This window comes from Melozone crissalis, unplaced genomic scaffold (assembly GCF_028551555.1).
Source record: "Melozone crissalis strain CALT ecotype California unplaced genomic scaffold, PUWL_Pcris_2 ptg000005l_1, whole genome shotgun sequence".
In the NCBI taxonomy this organism is placed as follows: domain Eukaryota; kingdom Metazoa; phylum Chordata; class Aves; order Passeriformes; family Passerellidae; genus Melozone; species Melozone crissalis.
This window is the reverse complement of record NW_026535783.1, coordinates 20546534-20558493: the sequence shown is the minus strand read 5'-3', so window position 1 is coordinate 20558493 and position 11960 is coordinate 20546534.

Genomic DNA, 11960 nt, shown 5'->3' with positions numbered 1-11960 from the left:
ACTGCTATTGGCCACATAGCAGGATTCTGTCAAGTATTGCTAGCATATGCAAATTCATTGGTTTCAAAGTCACAAGGAGACCTTACAGTCAATAAGACTTTTCCTCCAGGCCAAAGGCTGTAAGATTTCTTCAACCATGCCTGTCTCCCACTGGTTCAACTGTTCCATTGTCATGAAGTTTAAACAAATGCGCTTTTCCTAGAGACATTTCCTGGAGACTAAACTGAAAGAAATGAAGGTTCAAAAGCTTCTGTTACTCCTCCACTCCTAATTTGCTTTCTCTCTAGCAAAGGTGGTTGGGCCATATGTTTTTGAGCAGCCCAGCCATAAGGCCTTTGGCATTCCTCACTTTCTTCAGCTCAGTGATAGATAGATACTTCCTATGTGCCAGTGCTGGAACCACCTCAGTGCAGTCACTGGTATATCATGCTCACCCAGTATACACACATGCTTCAGGAGGGGGAGGAAACAATTCTGTGTAGGTACCAGTGAAGAAGCACATATTTACACCTGTCAATGATGTTTTAACTGGATATTTTTGGCAAATGAATGGCCCATATGGCCATAAGCATAGCTTTATCTTTGTGAAGGCATGCCAGGCAGAGAAGAAGCTGTCATCAACATCCTGCTAGAGCAGAGTCCTAATGAGGCAAAGTGAAAAATTTCCAGGGTAGAAATCCATTTTAATTTAGGTGAAATGTACATTTTTGAGTTGAGTCTGTGGTTAGAAACCATAGTTATTTAGCCAGACTGCAAGGCCTAAGCTCAGTGACATTAGTTCAGTGAAGGACAGAGATAAAGGGGGGGAGACAGAAGATGATAGAGTGTGACAGGGACTGCTGTAAGGGCAAGTCAACCTGACCTCGGAATTTCTTCTGATAAAAAGGAACTAGCGGTAAATGTCACACTAAACCCATAAAAATGAATATGTATGAACCTATTGTGAAACTGTATGCATATTTGAGAGAGAGATAAAAACAGACCTGAAGTTCTCAGAGGTACGCATGCCTTTTAGGGAGAAAAATCTCCGCATGTGTCCAGCACTGCAATAAGCAAACATATCAGCTTTACAACTTCTACAAAGATGTGGAGTTCTTTTCTTCACAAAACATTACTGCGAGCCAAGCCAGGAGTTCTCTGTCCCCGCAGGGGCAGGGGAGATACACGGACCTCCAACGTGTGCCCTAAGATTTTTTTCCTGGTGGGGCTCCGTTCGTCTCGACTTGCCTCCTGTGAGGACAGACAAGGACCTGCTGGCCTGCAGAGGAGAATACGGTATGTAGTGAGGGGTCCCCAGGGGAAAAGAGAGCTAGGGAGTAAATCACTCAGAGACGTCTGGGTGTAGCTGATGGAGCAACTGTATTAGAGACGGGGTTCACCGTTCTGATAGGGCAGACCGCTAGCGACCCTGGGGGTGGGTCGAGTGAATCTCTATGTGTGTGTGTGTGTCAGACACTGTATCATTGTATGGTTGATGCATTGCGTGATTAATGTGAATGTGTCTGTAATCGTGCGAGTGTGTGGTCTATGAAAGAGAAAGCGAACAAGTGAGTTCACCCAAGGTGCTGGGGGGGTGAGTACTACCCGTGTTTGAAGCAGCCCAGTGAGGCCTGAGGTGCCGGCTGCAGCAGGCTGTGGGGGCAGGGAGAGAAGTGTCCCTCAGAGAAGCGGAACGAGTGGAGAACTGCCAGTCATGTCATTTATTGTGTTTAAATGTAGTGATTTGTGTAGATTTGGTACATTTTAACCATGAGTATGAGCTCAGAGAGTTCCTTTGTCCTGGATGTTTGGACTTGATCTCTGGGCTGTGTGCTGTTATTTTGATTGTGTCCAGGGAAAACTGATGTGAGTGAATGCTGAATTATGGTGTGCTGTATTGTGTTGAGAAAAGTGGGCACTTTGAGAGATATGCCCTTTCCCAGTGATTTTGTGTGGTGATTTTCTTCCACTGCATTGTGGTAATTTGATTCTCGGATTGTATAGTAGTGTTTGTGGAGATTTTAAGATTTTCTTTGCAACAACAGTTGCATTTTACACAGAAGAACTATGGTATGGTGATTTATGTTTAACTATGGTAAAGCAAATTAAAGGAATTCCAAGAATTCCCCCCCCCCATAGCAATTCAAGCCTTGGCTCTAGTGAATTTGAGATAAGGGGGGGGGGGGTGCGTGTGTCTGTGTCTGTGGGCATATCAGAGTTTCTACTGTGACAAGCGCAGCCTTTTTGCAAGGCAGTGAAACGAGTGTAAGTAGACACAGTGCTTAATTAGATTGTGCAAGAAGAGAACTAGAAAAGACTGATATTTTGTAAAACAGAGTTTAGATAGAAGAGATGAATGAGTTTATGAGACTTCAGATGGTACTATAGTAAGTCTGGACTGGGAACAGCCTGCTGTAGGGGATTTAGAGTTCTCTGTAATAAACAGAATAGCCTGCCTTTGTGGGCAATTTTGGGGAGCTTCTAGTGCATCAAGAGGCTGGCAGGCTGTGTTAGCATTATTGCAGTGCGCTGTTTGTGAGAAACACTGGTATTGCTGTTCTAATGAGCGTCCGGGCACATGCCCCAAGTGTAAATTAAAGTTTTCTGATCAAGCTGATTCAGAACCTAAGATCTTAAAGCTCATGTGTGGGAAATCACATCTGATACCTGCCACCTGGAGCTGTGTGTGGCAGTGTAGGAGGAAGACTGAGAAACTACTGTGAAGCTTTGTAAAGAGAAGTTTGGGTGGAAGCGAGATAGGGCAAGGAGAGAGAGATAATAAGAACTGACCAGAGCAAAGAGATTCCTTAATTAGCCCCTTTTAGGAAGGGGTCACTGGGAGAAGGCTGCCAGTAGGAGCAGCTCAGAAAATAAAAAGATTTATAATACTTCATTGCAGTTAATACTGTTTTAAAATAGGAAGGTAAATGGGATGGGGTTTTGTATGCTGATACGTCTTTTTGTTTTAAGAAATCACCCAGAATGGCAAAAAGACTGTGAGATCAGACCACCCTCTGATCTTGGCCCTTGAAAAGGAAAACAAGGCAAAGAGAAAGCAAATCAAACGTGTTGATCAGCATGCAGCATAATATAGCAACGTATGAAGTCAAGCAAAGATTATCATGCTGAAATGCAAAGCAATCACAGTTCGCAAAATGAGTACATATGATTTGTTAAAGGCTCCTCCCAAGGTAAGGGAGGAAGGATAAAGATGACCTCCCCAAAAGGGAAGAATTTTAGTCGACACAAGGGCCATATATTCAGTTTTAAATAAAGCTTTAGTACCTGTGGAGAATGTTTATGTTGTAGTGTGGGGAACAACTGAACAACTGGCCAGTCTGAGAAGGCATTCTTTTGCAAACCTTTAAAGTAACATGCGTACTATATGTACTTAGAAGCTTTTGTACAATTCGCTCAATTTGCTAAACATTCTCAAATGAGAAAGCTTACTCTGGAGGCAAATGATATAAAGATGTTAGGCTTAACATTAACAGACCCTGAAATTAAGAAAGACATTAGTAAGGAGATATTAGAATAAGTAAATAAGTGTTTTCAAGGGTATGGGCCTCTGCTGTACCAGGGAGAGTGAAAAATGCCCCCCCATGGTAATCAAGCTTAAGGAAAGAACACAACCAGTGAGAGTTGAGTAGCACCCTCAAAAGGAAGATAAAGAAGGAATCAGCCCAATAATTGATAGCACTGGATTAAGGGCAGTCAATGAGATGCCCTTAGATGCCAATGAGATGCACAGAATTTATGCTCTGTGGTAGCAGATCCATATCCTTTACTGACTTGTTTAACACCTGAGCTAACGTGGTTCACTGTTTTAGGCCTGAGAGATGCCTTCTTTTGCCTCCCTATCCACGAAGCCAGCCAGAAAATTTTTGCATTCAAACACAGCTCACATAGTCCATGTGTCTGAAGGCTTCAAAATTCCCCACTGCAATTGGAGAACAGCTTGCAAAGACCCAGAGTCCCGGGAAGCTCCACAAGAGGAAAGAAGGCTGTTGCAGTACGTGGATGATCTTCTAGTAGCCACTCGGATGAGGGAAGCCTGGATGGTAAGCCTTTTGAATTTCCTAGGACTCCAAGGATATAGGGTATCAAAGAAAAAGGCACAGGTGATGAAACAGAAGGTAATCTACCTGGGGTAAGAAGTGAATGCTGAGCAGACTTTAAGGCAGGGAAGCCATATGCCAAACCCCGAAACCCCAGACAACAAAGGAACTCCGAACCTTCTTAGGTGAACTCCTTCTAATTTTGGACTGCTCGTCAGACCCCTCAATGCTCTTATTGCCGATGGAAACAGAGATCTCCAGTGGACAAAAGATGCCACACGGGCCTTTCACCAGCTAGAGAGTGCCCTCATGTCAGCTCCAGCCTTGAGACTTCCAGATGTAAGTAAACCATTCTTTCTATTATTCCACGCAAGGAATTGCCCTGGGAATATCGGCTCAGGACTTGGGTCCGTACTGAAAGGCAGTTGCTTACTTCCCTAAGCAACTAGATGCAACAGCCAAAGGATGGCCAGGTTGCCTCAGAGGTGTAGCAGCAGTTGTGCTGAATATTCAAGAGGCACCCTAGTCTACCCTAGGACAAAAATGACTGTGCTAGTGTCTGCAGTACTGGAAGTAAAGGGTGGCCACTGGCTTTCACCACAGAGGTTTCTGAAATACCAGGCCATCATGGTAGAGCAAGATGATGTAGAGATAGTGATGACTAATATTGTCAACCCAGCTTCTTTTCTCAGTGGACTCAAGGAGAAGCAGTACACCATGACTGCCTAAAGACCACTGAAGCTACCTACTCCAGCTGCCCAGACTTAAAGGACACTCCTCTGGACGATGCAGAGACCTGGTTCTCTGACAGGAGCAGCTACATTGCCAGTGGAAAGCTACATTGCAAAGTACACAGTGACTCCCTGCAGAGAGGTAATAGAGTCTGGACCCTTACCAACAGGTACCTCTGCACAGAAGGCTGAGATAAATGCATTGACCCACACCTTAGAAATAGCAAAAGGCATTCAGAGTTGTGCATGCACATGGAGCCATCTGGAAGGAGAGGGGACTGCTGACCTCACAGAGAAAGAGGAGACAATCCAGCTGCTGGAAGCAGTTCAGCTATCTGAAAAATCATATTAAGGCACACCAGAGAGTGAGCTTAAAATTGGAGGAAAGAAATGAGCTGGCGGATGGAGAGGCAAAGAAAGCAGCAAAGGGTGAGGTACAGATTTTCCTCAAAGGTAAGCCATAATACAATAACACTAATCAAAAGAGACGTCCAACTACAAGGGGTGGGCTACCATTGATAGAGAGCTAGTAATCCCTTCCCATTTTTGTGGTTACTTGTAAAGGAAGAGCACTAGAAAACACACTAGGGCCTAACTACTTAAAAGCTTTTTATAGAGTGTGGCTCCTTTCTCAAAATAACCAAGGCTGCCAGTGATACAAAGTGCATTGAAATGAAGTGTTGACTTTGAAGTAGTAATTTCACAGGCTTTCTAGGACACACATCTGATTGAAAGAATCGTTGAATCGTTGTCAGGAATTTATATGCCACTATCACCCAGGTGAGCCGACAATGTGATCCTTGCCTCCAGACTAACCCCAAAATACCCCCCTGGGCCAAACTTGGTCAGACTGGGAGAGGCCATGGGCCTGTACAGCAGTGGCAAATTGACTTTTCAGAACTCCCAAGGAAAGGGGGGTATCAGTATTTACTGGTATTAATAGTTACATTTTCAGGGTGGCCAGAAACATTCCCCACCAGAACTGTCAGAGCTCAAGAGGTGACCAGATTAGTTTTACAAGAAATAATACCACACTTTAGAGTTCCAGCCACGATGTCCTCAGATAAAGAATCATATTTCATTTCCAAAGCAGTGCAACAGATTAGTGGCCACCTGGGCATAGATTAAGAACTTCACGCTCCATACTACCCCAATCAAGTAGCCAGATAGAGAAAATGAATCATCTGATTAAGCAGCAGATTGTAAGACTGGAACAAGAAGTTAATCTACCCTAGCCCCAAGCTCTTCCACTAGCACTATTGCAAGTTCAAACTTGTTGCCTTCTGATATAAGGATGGGCGACCTGGTTTCAAGGAGCAGCATGGCGACCCAAACTTCACCAGGGTCACTTGGGCCAAAGAGCATGCAGATACCAATGTGATAGACGGTCAAAGACCTTTACTGTTTCATCTCATGGGCTTTTATAGTCTAAGGGGCTTCTCTACGTCAGAGGGGGGTCTACAGTACTATATATGGTTAGTAAGGAGTGGAAAGTTACCAGCATTACTATCGTTAGGGGGGCTACATTCCTGGTTACATTCCTAGGGTGATCTCTTATCTCAGGGGGTTGGGGGAAAAGGAATCCTGCCACTTTCCGTGACATCGCGAAGTCTTCCGATCGCCTGTCCCTATCTACCACATCTCCCCGTCTTTTTCACAAATGAATGAGGTAGTCATATACATAGGCACTGAAATGAGGTATAAGGTTGTAATTCGACAAGGGAAAGGGGTTTGGTAAACCTGAGTAAGTTTTTGCCAGGCAAGTTTAGAAAATCTTGTGACTGGCAGTGTTCCCTGGTTGAATTCACAGCATTTGTTGCTGGCCTATGAACAGGATGTTGGCCTGTTCTAGGTGGGTCTGAACGAATGAGACTAGCTTGTTCAGCAGGCATGGTCTGAAGGTAACAGCTAAAAGTAGCATTGCCAATGGACCCATTAGGGTAGAAATTAGGGTGGTTAGCCATGGTGATTGATTGAACCAGGACTCAAACCAACCCTGTTGGGCTTCCCTGTCTTTCTGTCTCTGAGCCAGTCTGTTTCGGAGTTCCGCCATGGAGTCTCTGACGACCCCCGTGTGGTCCGCGTAGAAGCAGCACTCCTCTTTCAAGGTGGCACACAGGCCTCCTTGCTGCATGAACAGGAGGTCCAGTCCTCACCTTTTCTGCAAGACCACTTCTGAGAGTGAGGAGACTGACTTCTCTAGAAAGGAAATGGATTTCTTGATCCTTTGCAGGTCCTCATCAATGGTCATCTGCAGCTGGGACAGTCCTTGGTGTTGGGTCGCTAGGGCTGAGACACCCGTGGCCGTTCCAGCTGCTCCTAGGCCGAGCAGCATTGCAATAGTTATACCTGTTACTATTTCTCTTTTGTGGAGCCGGCTGGGTTCCTCAAAAAGGTGGTACACTTCTTCGTCTGAGTGGTACAGGACCCTAGGAACAATCAGAACTTGGACACAAAAGTCGTTAGAGTCATTGAATTTGGCAAGGAACACACAGGGACTTACTCCAGATCGCTGGCAAACCCACATCCATGATGCGGATGGGACTACCCACTTATTGTTTTTCCTGTCGGGCTTGGCAACTTTGGTGCAGACGTTGCCTTTCCGCCTAGCTAGGGTTGCATTGCCAAAGCATCTGCCCTGGCCTGTGACTTGACTCAGGGTGATTCCTTTGTGGGGAGTATCCCATCTGCACTGGTTGGGGGTGTCGGCTGTGGAGTAACTGAAGGGAGTGTTTAAAGCGACTCCTTTGTAAAAGGAGGGTTTAACATCACAACAAAGCCAGCAGGAGTCGGTTAGGTTAGGGTTGGATTCGTTCAGGGATAGAAAGGTAGCTTCTAGCATATGAAGGATTGGGCCTGAGTCTGACCCGGCTGAGCAGCCTATGTGAAAGGCTTCCTTATGGCCGGTCGGGATATTGGTGACCTCTGTGGGCAAGGCTTTAGGGTAGGTCGTGTTTTTCCCTTTCTGCCCGTTTTTTGCCAGAATATGCGCCTGATCTCCTGGGGGAATGGAATTGGCAAAGCCCTCTGCTTTCGCCAACACTTCTCTGTGGTGTGGCCACTTGGTCATGTTTCCCCAGCAGTCTGGAGAGGCTGGAGCCGTGTAGTTGCTGCCCTCCTCCAGAAGTCTGGGCTGGAGCCGTTGTGCAATTATCCTGCCATTCCTGCTTAAATGCAATCAGCCCCGCCCCATCAAAAAGCATGTGTCTTATTTGCATAATATCAAAAGGAAGCAGATCGTCATTGCTAAAAAGGCCATCCACAAGAGTGGATACTACAGCTGAGCTGATCCCTTTTTCTGAAATCGCTTTGACAATCGCTTGTACATCTTTGGGGTTTACCGGAGTATACGTCCTTTGCTGGTTTCCCTGTGCTCCTGTGACCCTCACCGGGGAGGCATGTACCATGGCTGCGGGTGCCCAATCCGAACAAATTATTTTGATTTTTCCCCAATCGGTGAGTTTGTGTTGCAATTGTTTCCTGATATTGCTTAAAGCTTTACTCGGTTTCGCTTGAAACTGCATTAATTCTGCTCTCTCAGCTTCCGAGTCCCAGCCGGACTCGGTCATCTCCTCTCCCGAGCTGTCTGAGCGGCTGTTACTCGACTCTGAGCCGGAAGTTGACTGCCAGTACACTTCCGGTGTTCCATGCCGTTTTGTGCGGCTTGGACCCCGCTCCTCCCTTCGGGGGCGGTGCCGCTCCCGCCCCCTGGGGTCCCCCCGCCTCCTGCTGGGGGAGGTCCTTGCCCTATAAGGACCTAATGTGAACTGAGCGCTCTGATTGGTCTTACGCTCCTCCGCGGGGGCCGGCCCTTCTCCCCGCTCACCTGCGCATGCGTTATTAAGCGATCCGTCGGCATTTCCGCCCCCCGCCTCCTCCTTTCCGCCCTGCACCCTCATGTCAGCGCCATGTTTTGCCGTGTACGGCTGCGGCGGCGCCTCCGCCCGCATGTCCGCGGTAGCCGTTTTCTCAGCATCTCGGGCTTCTTCCGCGAGCTTCCCCCAAAAGGACCGTGCCCGTCGCTCTGCCTCCTGCGTCGGGTCGGCGATCGGTGGGGGAGGGACGGGTAGAGAAACCGCCGATTTTTCGGAAGGTTCCGCGGGGGGCTGGGACCTGGCGGGCTCCGCGGGAGGATCAGGGGGTTCCGGGGGTTTTGGGCTCAGGCTCGGGGAGAGGTGGAATGCGCGCGGCCCCCGCATATTCCCGCCTTCAATCAGATCACTCTCCGAGGCGGTTTGCGTCGCTGCTCCCACCCCCAGCTTTGGTGTAGCTAATAAACATGTACGTGCGGCTTTCCGCGTCTCCTGTTCTTCTAATGCCTTGCGTAGGGTCTCTTCTACTTTCCCCCAAGCTTTGAGGCATTTCCCGCTGCCCGAGGACTTAGTGTCCTCTGCTAAAGCGGTGGTGCATTTCTCCCATACTTCCGAATGTAATATATCTACCGGACGTTCAATCGTCCCCAGCTCTAGGAGCCTTGAGATAGCAAGATTAAAATTCCTGAGCTCACATTTAATTCCCCGTTGTTCATGAACCAAACTTATGACCTTCGCGATGGCCTCCATGGAGGATCCGCGGCTCCCGGAGGCGTTCCTCCTACTGCACTAGGCCAGCTGTGCAGTCGCTGTGTCTCTTCCAGGCAAACCCCGAACCCCGGTCGCTGATCGTTCCCGGGTTTCTGGCACCACAAACTAAACCTTGAGCCAAAGGAATGCTCAATCCTTTTGGAATGCCTTATAGAAGACCATATAGAATACAAAGGGAATGTCCAGAATGTCCACCTACATGGTGGCTTTAAGCAAACAGCTCAGAGAAATTGAGAAACATGTGGCTGCAACTCGGAGCAGGGAGTTAGAGAGCCTGGGGATGATGTATATGTTAAGTCTCTTACAGAGAAGACTTCGGAACCACAGTGGGAGAGACCACTGCAAGTACTTCTCACCACCTTCACTGCAATCAAAATCAAGGAGCAGAATGCCTGGATCCATCACTCTCGGGTGAAGAAGGCCCAGAAGCCCTTTCAGGAGTGACACCAGGAGACAATGAACTGAGACTAAAACTTACTCGGGCAAAATGAGTATATTGCGGTCGGGAGTAGTTCATGCTTTAGTTTACAGAATTGTTTTGTATGTAATTATAACTGAAGTTTTAGAACTAGAGAGTACCTCTACCCAAAGCAATGCTGAATGGCCTTGGTCCCAGGCGTTTAATCAGTATACTGGGTCCATGAGAAAACCTTCTGAGATAAAAGATATAAACATATCTACTTTAGTAATCCACGAGAATCAGGTATATGAGGAGCAAGAATGGCAGGAACAGGAACTGTGGACACTTCAAGGAATCAGAGGAGAAGAAATCAAAGTAGAGTGCCAGGTCATCAATAGGACAGCTTATGAGAGACCAGATGTAATTAGTGTCTCAACCTCTCCTGGTGTATATGAACACCAGGAAGTCTGTGATAACCTAAGTGAATCAGACTGTTGGTGTAATTTCACCTTGATACAGCCTGTAGAAGTGACCTGCCTTTGAGCTCGAGTTGCTATCAGACTTTCATTTGAATTCAAAGTGGACACTGCACTTTTTACCACAGCAGGGCCTTATACACCCTATACTAGTTCAGACTCTACCCAAACTTGAACCTAAAGTTTATGATCTTCTGCCCTGAACACAGTCCACAGCTTGATCTTAGCTAGGGTCAAGGTGGGTGAGGTTTTGTAGACCAGGAGAGACATTCCTGTTTGCCACACATCTGGGAAATCAGGTGCTTTGGGAGGGGAAGGAGAGGTTAGATTCCTTGAGGTCTCTGCATTTCAGAGCAAACATCTGCTTCAAGTATGACCTAAATCTCTGTCAGATAGACTTGTGAAGTGTGTCTGAATTTGCAGTGTGAGCCCAGCACATCCCTCTGGCAGAGAGGGATGGTCATGGACAGAAAGCAGTTCCTGTTCCCCATAACAAACATCTAACTGCCATATTAGGGACAGGATTAAGAGTTTTAAATGGAATTGATTCAGAAATACTGATGACTAAACTGGCCACTGCAGCAGGTAGCTTAACAAAACTGAAGCAGCCTTTATTGTAATCTCTATTGGCATTAGGAACTAGCCAATGACAGATTTCAAAAGTACTGCCAAAGTAAGGAAGTATGAAAAGGCTGGGGACCAAGACCACAAGTTAATAGTAAAAGCACTTAGTACAGTTCAAGATAATGTGTCTTTAGCTTTCAGTAGTATACAAACACAGTTATGGATGCAGACAACAGCAGCTCTGATCATACGAGAAAGGGATGAAGGTAATTTTCCAGCTGAAATTCGGAAAATTGTGTGGGATAAGGCAATTGATTTTGAAAGGAAGTTTCAATCCTGGTGGACTATGGTGAATTTCTCCTATGATCCTGTTTCTAATGTAGCAACTACCTTTGTGCTTACCATACCTAATGCCACTGTTTATGTTATCCATCCCATCACTGCCCTAGGACTAAACCATGAAAAAACAATACTCTATCCTTCAGAACATAGAGTGTGGGCACGAAAGATGAATGAAAAGTGGCAGACAGTAAACTTAGAATCCTGCATTACTAGAGAACAGATGGGATTCATTTGTGAAAGCAATACTATTAATGCTCAGGATGTGTGTTTGGATACTGAACAGAGTATTTGTCACTTTGAAATTCATCCAGTCACTGACCAGAAAACTGTGCTCGTATATACTGGAAAAGTGTGTGTATGATTGAGAACTGCTTGTGCTGCTGTACAAATTGATAGCAATGATGTTATTCTGTCTCGTAGAAATCATTCTAATTTCTGTATTTGTAATTTTGTTAAGATTATCGGGTGTGATTTTTCGTATTCGGTACCAGTGACCTCTCACCAGCTGATCAAAGCCAATTACACAATGTATCACAGACTATCACCTACCCCTATTGGGATGAACCTTACATTAGTAAAACAATTAATTAAGCACCAAGGCCTATTGGAAATCTTAAAGAAAATCCAAGAAAGTGTAAAGAAAACCTTAATTACTGTCTAACATGATACAAAAGAGATAACCAGAGTTCTACAAAGAATGAAACAAAATATGGATCATCACTAGTGGGATGTGATCTTTAGGTGGTCACCGACGGCAAATGGAATCCTTAATAAGTTGTGCCACCCCATTGTAGTTTTGCTAATATTAGTTGGGATAAGCTTAGGAT